General features: G+C 46.0%; 1 protein-coding gene across 1 annotated transcript in view; it reads left to right on the top strand.

Annotated features, from left to right (window-relative positions):
* Positions 1 to 20,856, top strand: part of wnk1b (WNK lysine deficient protein kinase 1b) — a 186,573-nt gene that overhangs the window by 44,713 nt on the left and 121,004 nt on the right. The gene's annotated exons all lie outside the window — the stretch shown is intronic.

The raw sequence follows: 20,856 nt of genomic DNA, 5'->3' as shown, positions 1-20,856 counted from the left end.
GTTTCCCATGGTGGATGGTCTTTATATAATGTGGTTTCCCATGTAATGCAGTGTAATGCAGTGGCAGTGGTCTTTATATAATGTGGTTTCCCATGTAATGCAGTGGATGGTCTTTTTATAATGTGGTTTCCCATGTAATGCAGTGGATGGTCTTTATATAATGTGGTTTCCCATGTAATGCAGTGGATGGTCTTTATATAATGTGGTTTCCCATGTAATGCAGTGGATGGTCTTTATATAATGTGGTTTCCCATGTAATGCAGTGGATGGTCTTTATATAATGTGGTTTCCCATGTAATGCAGTGGATGGTCTTTATAATGTGGTTTCCCATGTAATGCAGTGGATGGTCTTTATATAATGTGGTTTCCCATGTAATGCAGTGGAGGGTATTTTTATAATGTGGTTTCCCATGTAATGCAGTGGATGGTCTTTATATAATGTGGTTTCCCATGTAATGCAGTGGATGGTCTTTTTATAATGTGGTTTCCCATGTAATGCAGTGGATGGTCTTTATATGGTCTTTATGTGGTTTCCCATGTAATGCAGTGGATGGTCTTTATATAATGTGGTTTCCCATGTAATGCAGTGGATGGTCTTTATATAATGTGGTTTCCCATGTAATGCAGTGGATGGTCTTTATATAATGTGGTTTCCCATGTAATGCAGTGGATGGTCTTTATATAATGTGGTTTCCCATGTAATGCAGTGGATGGTCTTTATATAATGTGGTTTCCCATGTAATGCAGTGGATGGATGTCTTTATATAATGTGGTTTCCCATGTAATGCAGTGGATGGTCTTTTTATAATGTGGTTTCCCATGTAATGCAGTGGATGGTCTTTTTATAATGTGGTTTCCCATGTAATGCAGTGGATGGTCTTTATATAATGTGGTTTCCCATGTAATGCAGTGGATGGTCTTTATATAATGTGGTTTCCCAGTGGATGGTCTTTAATGCCCAGTGGGATGGTCTTTATATAATGTGGTTTCCCATGTAATGCAGTGGATGGTCTTTTTATAATGTGGTTTCCCATGTAATGCAGTGGATGGTCTTTATATAATGTGGTTTCCCATGTAATGCAGTGGATGGTCTTTATAATGTGGTTTCCCATGTAATGCAGTGGATGGTCTTTATAATGTGGTTTCCCATGTAATGCAGTGGATGCTTTTAGCGGGGGTGTTAAGAGCAGTACAGGGACATACTCTCATATACCCTCATACAACAGAAAGGATGTTGGTTCAGTCATTTTCCATCTAAGGTCCATATGTTTTGTCAAATCTCTCTGAGAGGATTCCTGTTTTTCCTGTCTGTTGGTGATATCATCTCCTCAGAGGAGTCCTACTTTACAGCGCTCGTCCTCTCTCCTACTTTACAGCGCTCGTCCTCTCTCCTACTTTACAGCGCTCGTCCTCTCTCCTATCCCCCTCCCTTTCTCTCTCTTTCTCTCACTGCATCACTCTCTCTGAGACAGTCTGGCTAAGGGGGTGAGGATGGTTACCCTCCCATCTCATAGCATTGAGTCATCATGCTTTATGGCATATGAAGTGGGTTTTAACTTCCCCCTTCCTCTCTGGCTCTTTTCTCTCTTTCTGTGTCTGTAATCCTGTATCTTTTTCCTCTAATGGAGGGCAGGCAGGGGTCAGGGCAGGCAGGGGTCAGGGCAGGCAGGGGTCAGGGCAGGCAGGGGTCAGGGCAGGCAGGGGTCAGGGCAGGCAGGGGTTTTCAGGGGGCAGGGGTCAGGGCAGGCAGGGGTCAGGGCAGGCAGGGGTCAGGGCAGGCAGGGGTCAGGGCAGGCAGGGGTCAGGGCAGGCAGGGGTCAGGGCAGGCAGGGGTCAGGGCAGGGGGGTCAGGGCAGGGGTCAGGGCAGGCAGGGGTCAGGGTCAGGTTAAAGAGTGGAGCGGGGGTCTCCTTTCCATTCAAATGATAGTGACTGGCTCCTCTAGCTTCTCTCTCCTTTTCCTTCTCAGACCCTGCTTCATGTATTCTGTGTCCACAGCTTCCTCCAGTGGAAATGTGTGTAATTTAGCCCTAACTGTTGCCCTGCTATTCGCTCTGAGTTTCATGCTTCACAGCAGAAGAGCTGTCGGAGAGAATCAAAGGTTCCCTAAGGGCCTATAGGGCTCAGGTCAAAAGTAGTGCACTACATAGGGAATAGGGTGCCTTTTGGGATAAAAACGTAACTGCCGTTTGCAGCGCGAGCCGCCCAGCTAATGGTTATGTTGGTCCTCTCAACCCCCACAGGAATGCAACAATGTTTTATTGAATTAATTTGCATCCGTGGTGGCAGCAGGATGAATCAGGCAGGATTCTGTGGCCTGAACTCAGACTAGATGTATTTGAGAAATAACAAGCGGATGTGAGAAAGGGGACAACCTTAGATGGACGGGTCACTTCATGTACGTCATCAGGAGTCGCATCTCAGCCGTGTCACTTCCTGTGGAATGGCATCAGATCAGATGTTCTTCCATTCCATAGGAAGTGACACAGTTTTAACTAACCCTATCTATGGGATGGTTATCAGTGCTGCTTCTTCCCTGTGACTGACAGTCAGTGAGAGGACAACTGTGGAATGAACCACTGAGTCATAAATTCCACAGTGGTTTGATTGACAGCTCTCTGACCTGAATAAGTCCACCTCTGTTACTCCAACACTTGACTTACAGTGCATTCGGAAAGTATTCACACCCCTTGACTTTTTCCACACTTTAAGTTACAGCCTTATTCTAAAATGTATGTATTTTTTCCCTCAATCTACACACAATATCCCATAATGACATCACAATATCCCATAATGACATCACAATACCCCATAATGACATCACAATACCCCATAATGACATCACAATACCCCATAATGACAAAGCAAAACCAAGTTTTTGCAAATGTATTAAAAATGCTGATATCACATTTCCATAAGTATTCAGACACCTTACTCAGTACTTTGTTGAAGCACCTTTGGCAGCAATTACAGCCATGAGACTTCTTGGGTATGACGCTACAAGCATGGCATACTTGTATTTGGGGAGCTTATCCCATTCTTCTCTGCACCTCCCTGACCAAGGCCCTTCTCCTGCAGATTGCTCAGTTTGGCCGGGCAGCCAGCTCTAGGAAGAATATTGGTGGTTTAAACTTCTTCCATTTAAGAATGATGGAGGCCACTGTGTTCTTGCGGACCTTCAATCCTTTGACCTCATGGCTTAGTTTTTTGCTCTGACATGCACTGTCAACTGTGGGACCTTATCTAGACAGGTGTGTGCCTTTCCAAGTCATATCCAATCAATTGAATTTACCACAGGTGGACTCCAATCAAGTTGTAGAAACATCTCCGGATGCACCTGAGCTCAATGTTGAGTCTCATAGCAAAAGGTTTGAATACTTTATGTATGTAAGGTATTTCTAAAAACCTGTTTTGGCTTTGTCATTATGGGGTATTGTGTTTTAGATGATGTATTTTAGAATAAGGCTGTAACAAAATGTGTATAATGTCAAGTAGTCTGAGTACTTTCTGAAGACTGTATGGTTGCCCTCCTAGCTCTCCCTCTGTAATGTTACAGGACAGAAGACTGTATGGTTGCCCTCCTAGCTCTCCCTCTGTAATGTTACAGGACAGAAGACTGTATGGTTGCCCTCCTAGCTCTCCCTCTGTTATGTTACAGGACAGAAGACTGTATGGTTGCCCTCCTAGCTCTCCCTCTGTAATGTTACAGGACATAAGACTGTATGGTTGCCCTCCTAGCTCTCCCTCTGTAATGTTACAGGACAGAAGACTGTATGGTTGCCCTCCTAGCTCTCCCTCTGTAATGTTACAGGACAGAAGACTGTATGGTTGCCCTCCTAGCTCTCCCTCTGTTATGTTACAGGACAGAAGACTGTATGGTTGCCCTCCTCCTAGCTGTCTGTAATGTTACAGGACAGAAGACTGTATGGTTGCCCTCTGTAATGTTACAGGACAGAAGACTGTATGGTTGCCCTCCTAGCTCTCCCTCTGTAATGTTACAGGACAGAAGACTGTATGGTTGCCCTCCTAGCTCTCCCTCTGTAATGTTACAGGACAGAAGACTGTATGGTTGCCCTCCTAGCTCTCCCTCTGTAATGTTACAGGACAGAAGACTGTATGGTTGCCCTCCTAGCTCTCCCTCTGTAATGTTACAGGACAGAAGACTGTATGGTTGCCCTCCTAGCTCTCCCTCTGTAATGTTACAGGACAGAAGACTGTATGGTTGCCCTCCTAGCTCTCCCTCTGTAATGTTACAGGACAGAAGACTGTATGGTTGCCCTCCTAGCTCTCCCTCTGTAATGTTACAGGACAGAAGACTGTATGGTTGCCCTCCTAGCTCTCCCTCTGTAATGTTACAGGACAGAAGACTGTATGGTTGCCCTCCTAGCTCTCCCTCTGTAATGTTACAGGACAGAAGACTGTATGGTTGCCCTCCTAGCTCTCCCTCTGTAATGTTACAGGACAGAAGACTGTATGGTTGCCCTCCTAGCTCTCCCTCTGTAATGTTACAGGACAGAAGACTGTATGGTTGCCCTCCTAGCTCTCCCTCTGTAATGTTACAGGACAGAAGACTGTATGGTTGCCCTCCTAGCTCTCCCTCTGTAATGTTACAGGACAGAAGACTGTATGGTTGCCCTCCTAGCTCTCCCTCTGTAATGTTACAGGACAGAAGACTGTATGGTTGCCCTCCTAGCTCTCCCTCTGTAATGTTACAGGACAGAAGACTGTATGGTTGCCCTCCTAGCTCTCCCTCTGTAATGTTACAGGACAGAAGACTGTATGGTTGCCCTCCTAGCTCTCCCTCTGTAATGTTACAGGACAGAAGACTGTATGGTTGCCCTCCTAGCTCTCCCTCTGTAATGTTACAGGACAGAAGACTGTATGGTTGCCCTCCTAGCTCTCCCTCTGTAATGTTACAGGACAGAAGACTGTATGGTTGCCCTCCTAGCTCTCCCTCTGTAATGTTACAGGACAGAAGACTGTATGGTTGCCCTCCAGAAGACTGTAGCTCTCCCTCTGTAATGTTACAGGACAGAAGACTGTATGGTTGCCCTCCTAGCTCTCCCTCTGTAATGTTACAGGACAGAAGACTGTATGGTTGCCCTCCTAGCTCTCCCTCTGTAATGTTACAGGACAGAAGACTGTATGGTTGCCCTCCTAGCTCTCCCTCTGTAATGTTACAGGACAGAAGACTGTATGGTTGCCCTCCTAGCTCTCCCTCTGTAATGTTACAGGACAGAAGACTGTATGGTTGCCCTCCTAGCTCTCCCTCTGTAATGTTACAGGACAGAAGACTGTATGGTTGCCCTCCTAGCTCTCCCTCTGTAATGTTACAGGACAGAAGACTGTATGGTTGCCCTCCTAGCTCTCCCTCTGTAATGTTACAGGACAGAAGACTGTATGGTTGCCCTCCTAGCTCTCCCTCTGTAATGTTACAGGACAGAAGACTGTATGGTTGCCCTCCTAGCTCTCCCTCTGTAATGTTACAGGACAGAAGACTGTATGGTTGCCCTCCTAGCTCTCCCTCTGTTATGTTACAGGACAGAAGACTGTATGGTTGCCCTCCTAGCTCTCCCTCTGTTATGTTACAGGACAGAAGACTGTATGGTTGCCCTCCTAGCTCTCCCTCTGTTATGTTACAGGACAGAAGACTGTATGGTTGCCCTCCTAGCTCTCCCTCTGTAATGTTACAGGACAGAAGACTGTATGGTTGCCCTCCTAGCTCTCCCTCTGTTATGTTACAGGACAGAAGACTGTATGGTTGCCCTCCTAGCTCTCCCTCTGTAATGTTACAGGACAGAAGACTGTATGGTTGCCCTCCTAGCTCTCCCTCTGTTATGTTACAGGACAGAAGACTGTATGGTTGCCCTCCTAGCTCTCCAGGACATAAGACTCTGCTCTCCCTCTGTTATGTTACAGGACATAAGACTCTGTATGGTTGCCCTCCTAGCTCTCCCTCTGTTATGTACAGGACAGAAGACTGTATGGTTGCCCTCCTAGCTCTCCCTCTGTTATGTTACAGGACAGAAGACTGTATTGAAGCCCTCCAGGACAGAAGACTAGCTCTCCCTCTGTTATGTTACAGGACAGAAGACTGTATGGTTGCCCTCCTAGCTCTCCCTCTGTTATGTTACAGGACATAAGACTGTATGGTTGCCCTCCTAGCTCTCCCTCTGTAATGTTACAGGACAGAAGACTGTATGGTTGCCCTCCTAGCTCTCCCTCTGTTATGTTACAGGACAGAAGACTGTGGTTGCCCTCCTAGCTCTCCCTCTGTAATGTTACAGGACAGAAGACTGTATGGTTGCCCTCCTAGCTCTCCCTCTGTAATGTTACAGGACAGAAGACTGTATGGTTGCCCTCCTAGCTCTCCCTCTGTAATGTTACAGGACATAAGACTCTCCCTCTGTATGGTGATGCCCTCCTAGCTCTCCCTCTGTTATGTTACAGGACAGAAGACTGTATGGTTGCCCTCCTAGTGTAATGTTACAGGACAGAAGACTGTGGTTGCCCTCCTAGCTCTCCCTCTGTAATGTTACAGGACAGAAGACTGTATGGTTGCCCTCCTAGCTCTCCCTCTGTTATGTTACAGGACAGAAGACTGTATGGTTGCCCTCTAGCTCCCCCTCTGTAATGTTACAGGACAGGAGCAGAAGACTGTATGGTTGCCCTCCTAGCTCTCCCTCTGTAATGTTACAGGACAGAAGACTGTATGGTTGCCCTCCTAGCTCTCCCTCTGTAATGTTACAGGACAGAAGACTGTATGGTTGCCCTCCTAGCTCTCCCTCTGTAATGTTACAGGACAGAAGACTGTATGGTTGCCCTCCTAGCTCTCCCTCTGTAATGTTACAGGACAGAAGACTGTATGGTTGCCCTCCTAGCTCTCCCTCTGTAATGTTACAGGACAGAAGACTGTATGGTTGCCCTCCTAGCTCTCCCTCTCAATGTTACAGGACAGAAGACTGTATGGTTGCCCTCCTAGCTCTCCCTCTGTAATGTTACAGGACAGAAGACTCTGTATGGTTGCCCTCCTAGCTCTCCCTCTGTTATGTTACAGGACAGAAGACTCTGTATGGTTGCCCTCCTAGCTCTCCCTCTGTAATGTTACAGGACAGAAGACTGTATGGTTGCCCTCCTAGCTCTCCCTCTGTAATGTTACAGGACAGAAGACTGTATGGTTGCCCTCCTAGCTCTCCCTCTGTAATGTTACAGGACAGGACTGTATGGTTGCCCTCCTAGCTCTCCCTCTGTAATGTTACAGGACAGAAGACTGTATGGTTGCCCTCCTAGCTCTCCCTCTGTGTTACAGGACAGGACTGTATGGTTGCCCTCCTAGCTCTCCCTCTGTAATGTTACAGGACAGAAGACTGTATGGTTGCCCTCCTAGCTCTCCCTCTGTAATGTTACAGGACAGAAGACTGTATGGTTGCCCTCCTAGCTCTCCCTCTGTAATGTTACAGGACAGAAGACTCTGTATGGACAGAAGACTTGCCCTCCAACCCACCTAGCTCTCCCTCTGTAATGTTACAGGACAGAAGACTGTATGGTTGCCCTCCTAGCTCTCCCTCTGTTATGTTACAGGACAGAAGACTGTATGGTTGCCCTCCTAGCTCTCCCTCTGTAATGTTACAGGACAGGACTCTGTATGGTTGCCCTCCTAGCTCTCCCTCTGTAATGTTACAGGACAGAAGACTGTATGGTTGCCCTCCTAACTCTCCCTCTGTAATGTTACAGGACAGAAGACTGTATGGTTGCCCTCCTAGCTCTCCCTCTGTAATGTTACAGGACATAAGACTCTGTATGGTTGCCCTCCTAGCTCTCCCTCTAATGTTACAGGACAGAAACATGCTGCTGGCTTTATCTCCTTTGTTTTGACTTTTTATTGAAGCTTTTATTTATTTAAGCAGGGAGTCGTGCTGAGACCACTGCCTCTTTCACAGATGAGCCCTGCATGAACACATCAATACACAAAACGTTGTTAGCGTTGAAAATAGATTGACAGCTTCGAGGACATGTAACATGTCTGTCCTGTGTGCAGGAATCACCAGCTAGCTGGGCAGCAGACAGTTGATATTGGACAATGTACAGTAAGAGGAGCATGGATATGCCTGGCTATTCTCCTCTCAGCCAGCTGGCATCCTAGTTATTCACCCTTGGTGGGTTTCATTGAAATAGTCTGTGTATTCTCTCTCTCAATTCAATTTGCTTTATTGGGATGATGTAACGTTTTGCCCAAGTGTACTTTGGAGATGAAGTGATACATTTACGATATTAACAGAATTTAAATAATCATTATTGTCAACGGGATAAAGGGTAGCAACAATAATTTAAGGGTAAAAATAATCCTACAATGGCAAAGAGGACATGTGCAGGTTTGTTGACACTGTCCCTCATCTTCTGGCAGGCAGCAATGTAGTGCTCTGCCAACCCACAGCTCTCTGTGTCCTCCCCCAACAGGACAGGTAGCCTATCCTCATCAGAGAGGTCTTCAATGTAGTGCACTGCCAACCCACAGCTCTCTGTGTCCTCATCAGAGAGGTCTTCAATGTAGTGCACTGCCAACCCACAGCTCTCTGTGTCCTCCCCCAACAGGACAGGTAGCCTATCCTCATCAGAGAGGTCTTCAATGTAGTGCGCTGCCAACCCACAGCTCTCTGTGTCCTCCCCCAACAGGACAGGTAGCCTATCCTCATCAGAGAGGTCTTCAATGTAGTGCTCTGCCAACCCACAGCTCTCTGTGTCCTCCCCCAACAGGACAGGTAGCCTATCCTCATCAGAGAGGTCTTCAATGTAGTGCTCTGCCAACCCACAGCTCTCTGTGTCCTCCCCCAACAGGACAGGTAGCCTATCCTCATCAGAGAGGTCTTCAATGTAGTGCTCTGCCAACCCACAGCTCTCTGTGTCCTCCCCCAACAGGACAGGTAGCCTATCCTCATCAGAGAGGTCTTCAATGTAGTGCACTGCCAACCCACAGCTCTCTGTGTCCTCCCCCAACAGGACGGGTAGCCTATCCTCATCAGAGAGGTCTTCAATGTAGTGCGCTGCCAACCCACAGCTTTCTGTGTCCTCCCCCAACAGGACAGGTAGCCTGTCCTCATCAGAGAGGTCTTCAATGTAGTGCTCTGCCAACCCACAGCTCTCTGTGTCCTCCCCCAACAGGACAGGTAGCCTATCCTCATCAGAGAGGTCTTCAATGTAGTGCTCTGCCAACCCACAGCTCTCTGTGTCCTCCCCCAACAGGACAGGTAGCCTATCCTCATCAGAGAGGTCTTTGAAACCTTCAATAAGTGTTTCAAATTTGGGGAAATGACACTCTCTAATTATTTTATATTGTTAACATTTTGTCAGGAAATGCAGCTCTGTCTCAGGTTCTGCTGTGGTGCAGTGGTTGCACAGCCTTTCCTCTACAGGGAGCCAGGTTTTCCTGTGTCGACCCTTCTCAATGGCAAGGCTGTGCTCACTGAGCCTGTGTTTTGTCAAGGGTTTTCTGATCAGTAACCATGGTCCAATAGTTAGCCACGGTGTACTGTTGATTTAGGGCCAGATAGCACTACATTTAGCTTTGTGCTTGTGTTTCCCAGTAGGTAATGGAGTTCTGTTTTCACTGTGTTGTAATTTGGTTTATTATGATCGATTTTGGATGTTCTGGTCCTGAGGTTGGTCCTGAGTTTGTGAACTCTGCCCCAGGACCAGCTGGATGAGGGGACTATTTTCTTTGCTCAGCTCTTGGCATTTCAGTGCTTGGTAATGATATGAGAGGGGGTCACTGTATTTTAGATGTTTCCAAAACTTAATTGCAATTTTTTATTTTTAAAATTATTAGTGGATATTGGCCTAAATCTGCCCTGCATGCATTGTTTGTAGTTTTCCTCTGGTCATGTAGGAGAATCTTACAGAATTCTGCATGCAGGGTTTCAATGGGATGTTTGTTCCATTGGTTGAAATCTTGTTTTGCAAGTGGACTCCACACCTCACTGTCATTAAGTGCAATTAGTTCAATGACACATTCAATTAGTTTTAGCCACATGTTTATAGGCATTTCAAGTTGAATGAGTTGTTTAAGGGCGTAGAATGTCCTGAGTGCTTTCTCACTGTTCATTCACTGCTTCATTTAGGTGTCCAGTTGAGCTTGTTTTTACACATAAGTAATTGTAGTGTGTGCAGTACTCTATATATTTTTTGTACCAATTGAGAACTTTGGTCTAATTCCCCCTAAGATCTGGATCCTCTCTGGAAAATAACCTTTTTTTTTATACTATTCTTTCTTTGTCTCAATTAAATGTCAATTTAAGGGGCTTGATTGGCATGGGAAAACATTACACTCACAAAAGTTCCAAAAGAATAGAAACATTTCAAATGTCATTTGTCTGTATACAGTGTTGTAACGATGTGCAAATAGTTAAAGTACAAAAGGGAAAATAAATAAACATAAATATGGGTTGTATTTACAATGGTGTTTGTTCTTCACTGGTTGACCTTTTCTTGTGGCAACAGGTCACATCTTGCTGCTGTGATGCACACTGGTATTTCACCCAGTAGATATGGGAGTTTATCAAAATTAGGTTTGTTTTGTAATTCTTTGTGGATCTGTGTAATCTGAGGGAGATTTGTGTCTCTAATATGGTCATACATTGGGCAGGAGGTTAGGAAGTGCAGCTCAGTTTCCACCTCATTTTGTGGGCAGTGGCACATAGCCTGTCTTCTCTTGAGAGCCATGTCTGCCTACAGCGGCCTTTCTCAACAGCAAGGCTATGTTCACTGAGTCTGTACATAGTCAAAGCTTTCCTTAAGTTTGGGTCAGTCACAGTGGTCAGGTATTCTGCCACTGTGTACTCTCTGTTTAGGGCCAACATGCTTAGGGGACTCTTCTCTGGGTTCATTTCTCTGTAGGTGATGGATTTGTTATTGTTTGTTTTGGAATCGCTTCCTTAGTCTCACTGTCTCTCTCTCTCTCTGTCTCTCTCTCTCTCTCTCTCTCTCTCTCTCTCTCTCCTGTCTCTCTCTCTCACTGTCTCTCACTGTCTCACTCTCTCTCACTCTCACTGTCTCTCTCTCTCTCAGTCTCTCTCTCTCTCACTCTCTCTCTCACTCTCTCTCACTCTCTCTCACTCTCTCTCTCTCTCACTCTGTCTCTCTCTCTCACTCTCTCTCACTCTCACTGTCTCTCTCTCTCTCACTGTCTCTCTCTCTCTCACTGTCTCTCTCTCTCTCTCTCTCTCTCTCACTGTCTCTCTCTCTCACTGTCTCTCTCTCACTGTTTCTGCTCGCCCGCTTCTTGCTAAGCTGTGTGTTCCGTATCCATGGACAAAGCAGGTGGGACACAAACAGGCACAAAGTTATGACGGTTCTTTCCCCCGTATTGTCTCTTTGTACCAGGGGTCATTGTAACTAAGAACGTCTTACATGACTTGCCTGCTTAAGGTAAGGTTAGTTAAATACAAATTGAGTAGCTCTTACCCAACCCAAGGTGATGCAGCAATAGACATGACTTTCCTGAGCATATTAGAGAGGGAGACTCTTGTTTTTGGTGGAACCACACAAAGTTATAACAGTTCCTGTTCCATCTCTGAGATTAAAGACAACCAATAACAAACTAAATCCACCATAGTGCCATAATGAATGCCAGTGGCTTATCCCCTCTTGAGGTATGGGGCGGGGTTTATCCCCTCTTGAGTTATGGGGCGGGGCTTATCCCCTCTTGAGTTATGGGGCGGGGCTTATCCCCTCTTGAGTTCTGTTTTTCTTTTTATTAAACAGAATAAAGTGTTTTACATTACATGTGATGATATGACATTTCTGGCAAGGTAGGTATTCTGGAATTGGTTCAAAGTCAAATTTTTGCCATATGATTTGTTGCCCTGGAGTTGTTTGAACATACAGACATACGCCTACTGTACTTTAATTTATTATCAATTTAAACATCTGCGTCTTGGCACGAAATATGCAATATGTCCCACAGTGGATTCAGCTATGAAATATGTACAGAAGCCAATTATTATCAGATCTGTCTCCAACATGACACAGTACTGTGGTATGCAGGCTCACCTGTGTTACCCTGCAGGTATAGAACCAAATATCATCTCTGCCCGGCCTGCGTTTCACTGCAGTTATAGAACCAAATATCATCTCTGCCCGGCCTGCGTTTCACTGCATAGAACTATCTGCTCTGCCTGTGTTTCCTGCATATAGAACCAAATATCATCTCTGCCCGGCCTATCTTTCCCTGCAGTTATAGAACCTGGCCTGTGTTACCCTGCAGGTATAGAACCAAATATCATCTCTGCCCGGCCTGCGTTTCACTGCAGTTATAGAACCAAATATCATCTCTGCCCGGCCTGCGTTTCACTGCAGTTATAGAACCAAATATCATCATCTAGTGTTCCATTTGTCCATATGTGGGACACAACAAATTTACCAAGCCAAATATCGCACAGGTCTGCTCCCTTTTCCCCTCCATGTCTCACTCAGTGGCTTTCAGACCGCTCCCTCTACATGCCTACAGATATAAATGCCTATAAAAACGTATCTAACTGATGGCACACACAGGCTCCATTCCTTGCCAAATGATGACAGTTTTATCACAATTCTTTAATAAGCGGCAGTTTTGGAATGATTGTGTAAAAATTAATCAGTTGCTATTTGGTCTTTAATTTAAGGTTAGGCATAAAGTTAAGGGTTTGGTTTATAATCAGATTTAAAGAAGCAAAATTGTAGAAACAGGCAGGGTTGATGACCTTGTGGATGTTGTAACTAGCTTCAGTGATGACCCTACATTGTGAACTGCTAGTGGCATTTAGAATGGGTTAGCCCAGGCTAATATTACCCCCTAAACAGACAGGATCCACACTGAAAATATGCAAAAACATTTGATAAAGACAGAGCGTATTTTCATCAGAATCATTCATCTTAGGCCTCCTCACCAAAAAGATGTCCTGACTGTAATTCATCCCCATGCAGGGTTCAATGTAGAGTTGTTAATCCATGTACAACTGGATTGGCGTCCACCTGTCCAATCAATTGAATTTACAACATGATTTGGAAAGGCTAACCACCTGTCTATATAAGGTCCCACAGTTGACAGTGCATTTCAGAATAAAAACCAAGCCACGAGGTGGAAGGAATTGTCTGTAGAGCTCCAGGACAGGATTGTGTGAAGGCACAGATCTAGTGAATGGTACCAAAAAATGTCTGCAGGTCCCCAAGAACACAGTGGCCTCCATCATTCTTAATGGAAGATGTTTGGAACCACCAAGATTCTTCTTATAGCTGGCCGCCCGGCCAAACTGAACAATCAGGAGAGAAGGGCCTTGGTCATGGAGGTGACCTAGAACCTGGTGGTCACTTTAACAGAGCTCCAGAGTTCCTCTGTGGAGAAGGGAGAACCTTCCACAAGAACAACCATCTCTGCAGAACTCCACCAATCAGGCCTTTATGGTAGAGTGGCCAGATGGAAGCCCCTCTTCAAATCAAATCAAATCAAATTTATTTATATACCCCTTCGTACATCAGCTGATATCTCAAAGTGCTGTACAGAAACCCAGCCTAAAACCCCAAACAGCAAGCAATGCAGGTGTAGAAGCACGGTGGCTCGGAAAAACTCCCTAGAAAGGCCAAAACCTAGGAAGAAACCTAGAGAGGAACCAGGCTATGTGGGGTGGCCAGTCCTCTTCTGGCTGTGCCGGGTGGAGATTATAACAGAACATGGCCAAGATGTTCAAATGTTCATAAATGACCAGCATGGTCAAATAATAATAAGGCAGAACAGTTGAAACTGGAGCAGCAGCACAGTCAGGTGGAAGTTGAAACTGGAGCAGCAGCATGGCCAGGTGGACTGGGGACAGCAAGGAGTCATCATGTCAGGTAGTCCTGGGGCATGGTCCTAGGGCTCAGGTCAGTTGAAACTGGAACAGCAGCATGGCCAGGTGGACTGGGGACAGCAAGGAGTCATCATGTCAGGTAGTCCTGGGGCATGGTCCTAGGGCTCAGGTCCTCCGAGAGAGAGAAAGAAAGAGAGAAGGAGAGAATTAGAGAACGCACACTTAGATTCACACAGGACACCGAATAGGACAGGAGAAGTACTCCAGATATAACAAACTGACCCCAGCCCCCCGACACATAAACTACTGCAGCATAAATACTGGAGGCTGAGACAGGAGGGGTCAGGAGACACTCTTCAGTAAAACGCACGTGACAGCCTGCTTGGAGTTTGCCAAAAGGCACCTAAAGGTCCCTGACCATAAGAAACAAGGTTCTCTGGTCTGATGAAACCAAGAGTGAACTCTTTGGCCTGAATGCCAAGCGTCACGTCTGGAGGAAACCTGGCATCATCCCTATGGTGAAGCATGGTGGCAGCATCATGCTGTGGGGATGTTTTCCAGCGGCAGGGACTGGGAGAATAGTCAGGAACGAAGCAAAGGTCAAAGATCCTTAATGAAAACCTGCTCCAGAGCGCTCGTGAAGGTTCACCTTCCAACAGGACAACGACCATAAGCACACAGTCAATGCCATTTCGGACACATTAGTCTTTACATCTGAAACATTCTTCAGCTGAACCATCCAGACGTGCTGCTGGCAGAGACTACTCAGAGGCTCTCAGACCAGGCCAGGAGAAGATTCTATTGGCTGCTTCAGTTGGGTCCACTGAGGGCTGCATCTGGTTTTAGCGTGGGGGCCTGCCTGGCCTGTCTGTTATTATCTGGCAGCGAGGGTCGCTCCAGTTACACACCTCACTTTACAGTGGCTGGGCTGAAGGTAAATAAAGGAGGTCAGCTCTTGAAACTCTCTCTAGGCTGAGACTGGGCTGTAACTTGTTTGACTCGTTGTGGACACTGCTTTTAAACAGACTTTTCCTTTGTGTGCCCATATAAACAATCAGCGTTCTAAATAGCCTAACCCAGCCTTTAGAAAACATCAGATTTCTTCATAGATTGTCCTGCTGCGTTAGGGTTTAGTCTTGGGGCAAGTGGGTACTAGTCTGAACTTTCATTTGAACTTTTATTTATAAAGCAAGGCTTTATTTAAATGGCCAGCCAGGCATATACATAGATTTAGCCTAGCAAAACAAATCATACCCCCCCTCCCTCCCAATAGCCCAACCACATGAATCAGTGCATGTGCTCTACACAGTGACATTAAGGTCCTAAAACTGAAGAAAACAACCCTCCCTCCTCATACTCAGTCTTCTACTCATTCTGCCCCACACGACTCTTGTTTTCTTATTTCACTCTTTTCTCTCCCTCTCTCTCTCTCTCTCTCTCTCTCTCTCTCTCTCTCTCTCTCTGTGTGTGTGTGTGTTTTCTTGAACCCTTTTAAAGCCCTGCCAGTGATGTAATCTGTGTGTTGCTGAAGGCAGCAGGCAGCACTGGGGCAGAGAACTGGGCTAACACTGTTTATTTGTTATTCAGCGTCTGTAAAGAGAGGCTGTATGCTACGGTATGTATTCACTAGTGGGCTTATAGGACTATCTGATCCACTGTAACACAGTGGTTCCCAACCTTTCTCTGTTACTGGACCACCAGCTAAATGTTGCTCTGCCTGCAGTACCCCTGAAGTACACCCTCGTGTGGATTTTACCAGTTGACCTATGGTGTCATGAGTCTTCTCAAGTACCCCCTGTGGATAGTCCAAGTGCCCCCAGGGTCCTAGTAGCCCTGGTTGGGAATCACTGCTGTACTACAGGATGGCGTCATGGAGTGTTCCTCGTGTCCTCACCTTTTCCCATCATCCCCCACACTGCCAGGATGTAAATGGTCTATGGATTTAGGCTTAATAGTCATAGTTAACTTCAGAACATAGCTAACTCCGGCACGTTTACAGGGCATTCGGAGAGTATTCAGACCCCTTCTCCTTTTCCACATTTTGTTACCTTACAGCCTTGTTCTAAAATGGATTAAATACATTTTTTACCTCAATCTACATACAATACTCCATAATGACATCACAATATCCCATAATGACATCACAATACCCCATAATGACATCACAATACCCCATAATGACATCACAATACCCCATAATGACATCACAATACCCCATAATGACATCACAATACCCCATAATGACATCACAATACCCCATAATGACAAAGCCAAAACAGGTTTTATACATTTTTGCACCTGTATTAAAAATAATAAACCAACACCTTATTTACATAAGTAATCAGACTCTTTGTTATGAGACTCAAAATTATGCTCAGGTGCATCCTGTTTCAATCGATCATCCTTAATGTTTCTACAACTTGATTGGAGTCTGTGGTAAATTAAATTACGGTGAAGCGTGGTGGCAGCAGCATGTTGTGGGGATGTTTTTCAGCGGCAGGGACTGGGAGACTAGTCAGGATTGAGGGATAGATGAAGGGAGAAAAGTACAGCAGTCCTTGATGAAAACCTGCTCCAGAGCACTCAGGACCTCTCAGACTGGGGTGAAGGTTCACTTTCCAACAGGACAACGACCCTAAGCACACAGCCAAGACAACGCAGGAGTGGCTTCTGGACAGGTCTCTGAATGTCCTTGAGTGGCCCAGCCAGAGCCCGGACCTGAAAATAGTTGTGCAGCGACACTTCCCATCCAACCTGACAGAGCTTGAAAGGATCTGCAGAGAAGAATGTGAGAAACTCCCCAAAAACAGGTGTGCCAAACTTGTAGCGTCATACCCAAGAAAACTCAAGGCTGTAATTGCTGCCAAAGGTGCTTCTACAAAGTACTAAGTGTAATATTTCACTTATTTTAACTTGTTTTTGCTTTGTCATTATGGGGTGGTGTGTGTGTGTGTGTGTGTGTGTGTGTGTGTAGGAAAAAACTAACAATTTAATCCATTTTAGAATAAGGCTGTAATGTAAAAAAAATATGGAAAAAGTTAAGGGGTCTGAATACTTTCCGAATGCATTGTACATTGATGCGTAAACTGAAATGTTTTTATGTGCACTGTTCCAGTCAAACTGACAGATACTGTAAATCTCTGGTCTGTGCTTAGTTGGAAGAGGCTCCCTGCTAGAATCCATTTAGACTAAATTCCACCATGCCATGCCAACTCTTGTGTATGAAATTGTCCTCTCTCTGACATGTGCCTCAGATTTACTGACTGACTGTCACTTGGAAACTATGTTGCTGAGCTGATCACACTGTGTGTTGTCACCCGTTGTTGTAATAACATGTGGTGTGGCCCCTCCCCTCCTCACCCCTCCTCTCCCTTCCTCACCCCTTCTCAACCCACGCACCAAGCGTGTGACTGTTTTGTGACAATTCACAATTCAATGTATGCTGTATAGAACACCAATACAGCGCTACATAGAAGTCAAAGGTCACCATCGGTTAGGTAGGTGTGCGTGCTATTGGCTCTGAAGTACAAGTCAATACAAAGTACAAAGTAATCCTCCCTGTTAACAGGTTGGACATCTTTACTTTGCTACTCAATAGGCACACACTCTGCGTCGTGGTGCAGCTATGCTATCTGCCATTGTATAAACAGTCTCAGAGATAATTGCTCTCAGATGGTACTGTATGATAATTGTGATAATTGTAAAAGGTTTCACTTTTCCTAAAGAATGGATGTTAAACTGAATCATTGAGTCGGTGTAAGAGATCTGCCCAAGGCGTTTATTACTCGACACGGTATCTGTCAGACTATAGTATTAATATGTCCTGGAATGATCTCCATTCTTTTTATCTTTCATTATCAAAATGTTAGCAGAGCGGGTCTCTCTTTTGTTTCAAATGACTAACTTCTTTCTCCCTGTTTCTCTCTGTGTCTCTGGCTCTCTGTGTCTCTGGCTCTCTGTGTCTCTGGCTCTCTGTGTCTCTGGCTCTCTGTGTCTCTGGCTCTCTGTGTCTCTGGCTCTCTGTCGGTCTCTGGCTCTCTCTGTCGGTCTCTGTCGGTCTCTGGCTCTCTCTGTCGGTCTCTGGCTCTTCTGTCTGGCGGTCTCTGTCGGTCTCTGGCTCTCTCTGTCGGTCTCTCTCGGTCTCTGGCTCTCTCTGTCGGTCTCTGGCTCGGTCTCTGGCTCTGGCTCGGTCTCTGTCGGTCTCTGGCTCTCTCTGTCGGTCTCTGGCTCTCTCTGTCGGTCTCTGTCGGTCTCTGGCTCTTTCTGTCGGTCTCTGGCTCTTTCTGTCGGTCTCTGTCGGTCTCTGGCTCTTTCTGTCGGTCTCTGGCTCTCTCTGTCGGTCTCTCTCGGTCTCTGGCTCTCTCTGTCTCTCTCGGTCTCTGTGTCGTGTGTGTGTATATATATTCATATCCCTGTAGTTAAAAGTAAATCCTTTGAACGCTCCCCTTTACCCCCTTAATCTCTCTCACACACATGTGAACCAGTTGATTAGATCCAGGTGGTGTGTTCCCAGGGTTCACATAGAGGTGATCAGGAGCTCAATGGGACAGATCACATCCTCCTAGGTGCCCCACAGTAGAGAGAGAAGTAAATATATAATCTTTCATGTCCATCACTTAAGTGAGTTATGACTGTGTTTATCTCCTTTGAGAAGGACTGCGTAGGTTTTTGTTATTTTCAACTTTGCTTTAACGTTGATGCTACCCGAGCTGTGGACTGTGAGCTGTGGGCTGTGAGCTGTGGGCTGTGAGCTGTGGGCTGTGGGCTGTGGGCTGTGAGCTGTGGGCTGTGAGCTGTGGGCTTTGAGCTGTGGGCTTTGAGCTGTGGGCTTTGAGCTGTGGGCTTTGAGCTGTGGGCTGTGGACTTTGGGCTGTGGACTTTGGGCTGTGAGCTGTGGACTGTGGACTTTGGGCTGTGGACTTTGGGCTTTGAGCTGTGAGCTGTGGGCTTTGAGCTGTGGGCTTTGAGCTGTGGGCTTTGAGCTGTGAGCTGTGGGCTGTGAGCTGTGGGCTGTGAGCTGTGGACTGTGAGCTGTGGACTTTGGGCTGTGGGCTGTGTGAGCTGTGGGCTGTGGACTGGGGCTGTGGACTGTGGGCTGTGGACTTTGGGCTGTGGACTTTGAGCTGTGGGCTGTGGACTGTGAGCTGTGGGCTGTGAGCTTTGGGCTGTGGGCTGTGGACTTTGAGCTGTGGGCTTTGAGCTGTGGGCTTTGGGCTGTGGACTTTGAGCTTTGGGCTGTGAGCTGTGGGCTTTGAGCTGTGGGCTTTGGGCTGTGAGCTGTGGGCTTTGAGCTGTGGGCTTTGAGCTGTGAGCTGTGGGCTGTGAGCTGTGGGCTTTGAGCTGTGGGCTTTGAGCTGTGGGCTGTGAGCTGTGGGCTGTGGGCTTTGAGCTGTGGGCTGTGGGCTTTGAGCTGTGAGCCTATGCCACTGAGAATGATGACAGATCTAAAAAGTGAAGGGAAAAACTTGTTGATTTATTGGTTCCAACACTAACAAAGTGTTTTCTGTCTTCCATGTGTTGTTGCTGTCGTTGACGCTGCTGTTTCTATCCTACCAGGTAAGCACATACATCTATATTTTGGATAGTGGAAATGTGTGTGTGTGTGTGTGTGTGTTTCAGCCAGTGTGTGTGTTTCAGCCAGTGTGTGTGTGGTTATGTGACCATCTCAACTTGGGTGTTTACTGTCAGGAGGGAGACTCAGTGCTGCCAAGCTCTTTATTTTAGGGCTTCAGTAGGAGAGAGAAGCTCTGTTTGGTGTGTGTACACTCTGCACAGCACGTCTCCAGCCCTCACAGGGACTGTATAAGTATGGTAGTGTGCCGCATGGCTTCTGCCAGGATTTCCTATTTCCTTCCATTTGGTTTTGCTGAAGTTGTTCCTCGCTGATTTAGCCTATTGTCTTTGTCCACTAAACGTGTTAAATTCAACCAGCCTGGGTTTTGACTGCTGAGTGAGTTTGATATGTTCACACCAACCGGTATGTGGCAGTTGGTGTCACTCTATAGGGTGATCAGGGGCTGGGGATGCAGGAAGAAAAGATGGAGATAAGTCTGTCTCTGATTGTAATTGGTTGACAGGTCAAATCAAATCAAATTTTATTTGTCACATACACATGGTTAGCAGATGTTAATGCGAGTGTAGCGAAATGCTTGTGCTTCTAGTTCCGACAATGCAGTAATAACGAGCAAGTAATCTAACTAACAATTCCAAAAAAACTACTGTCTTATACACAGTGTAAGGGGATAAAGAATATGTACATAAGGATATATGAATGAGTGATGGTACAGAGCAGCATAGGCAAGATACAGTAGATGATATCGAGTACAGTATATACATATGAGATAAGTATGTAAACCAAGTGGCATAGTTAAAGTGGCTAGTGATACATGTATTACATAAGGATGCAGTAGATGATATAGAGTACAGTATATACATATGCATATGAGATGAATAATGTAGGGTAAGTAACATTATATAAGGTAGCATTGTTTAAAGTGGCTAGTGATATATTTACATCATTTCCCATCAATTCCCATGATTAAAGTGGCTGGAGTAGAGTCAGTGTCATTGACAGTGTGTTGGCAGCAGCCACTCAATGTTAGTGGTGGCTGTTTAACAGTCTGATGGCCTTGAGATAGAAGCTGTTTTTCAGTCTCTCGGTCCCAGCTTTGATGCACCTGTACTGACCTCGCCTTCTGGATGACAGCGGGGTGAACAGGCCACTCACTCTCCATGGCTATTTGCTGCGATCTCAGTAATTGTTGCACAATCTGATGTGTGTTTTGGGGGAGGGGTAGATGGGCGCCTTGGGGGGGGGTGTGTTGAGCCATGCACATTCCTGTCCTCCAAGGTGTTATCTGTAGGAATTCACACCCAGGCTTTATGACAGGGATTATGACCATAATGATCGCAGAACAGCCATATAATTAGAGCATGACCGACATTATTGGCCGATTTTTATTAGGCTTTTGCAGATATATTTGTATCGTTGTTTAGTGCACCAGAAAGGACCAGTATATAAGATGTGGAGAACGCTCAGC

Source organism: Oncorhynchus tshawytscha, unplaced genomic scaffold (genome assembly GCF_018296145.1).
Source record: "Oncorhynchus tshawytscha isolate Ot180627B unplaced genomic scaffold, Otsh_v2.0 Un_contig_1952_pilon_pilon, whole genome shotgun sequence".
In the NCBI taxonomy this organism is placed as follows: domain Eukaryota; kingdom Metazoa; phylum Chordata; class Actinopteri; order Salmoniformes; family Salmonidae; genus Oncorhynchus; species Oncorhynchus tshawytscha.
Note: the sequence above shows the minus strand (reverse complement) of the source record. Positions and strands in the feature narration are given on the sequence as shown.